Below are 297 nucleotides of genomic sequence, written 5' to 3'. Positions count from 1 at the left end.
CAGGATGCGACGTAGGCAAACGGACGACAGTACCTGTGCGAAAATATGATTCAATATTGAAAGCTCTTTCGTCACTGGAAAACGTGAACATATTTCTGGAACGTACTATACTAACTCAGTACTGCATATGCGGCCTTGGCTCTGTGTGGAAAACGATTGCAAGTTTACTAGTAGAGGGGGTGGGAGTGAAGTACATTCAAAAACTCAGGTACAATAAAAATTGAAGTAAAAATAAAATGATGTCCCTGTATTTCAATCCCGTAGCAGATACCCAATCAGCGCATGCGCATAAGATAA

The sequence above is a fragment of the Periplaneta americana genome, chromosome 5 (genome assembly GCF_040183065.1).
Source record: "Periplaneta americana isolate PAMFEO1 chromosome 5, P.americana_PAMFEO1_priV1, whole genome shotgun sequence".
NCBI lineage: Eukaryota > Metazoa > Arthropoda > Insecta > Blattodea > Blattidae > Periplaneta > Periplaneta americana.
The sequence above is the reverse complement of the archived record's forward strand: the minus strand, read 5'-3'. Positions refer to the sequence as shown.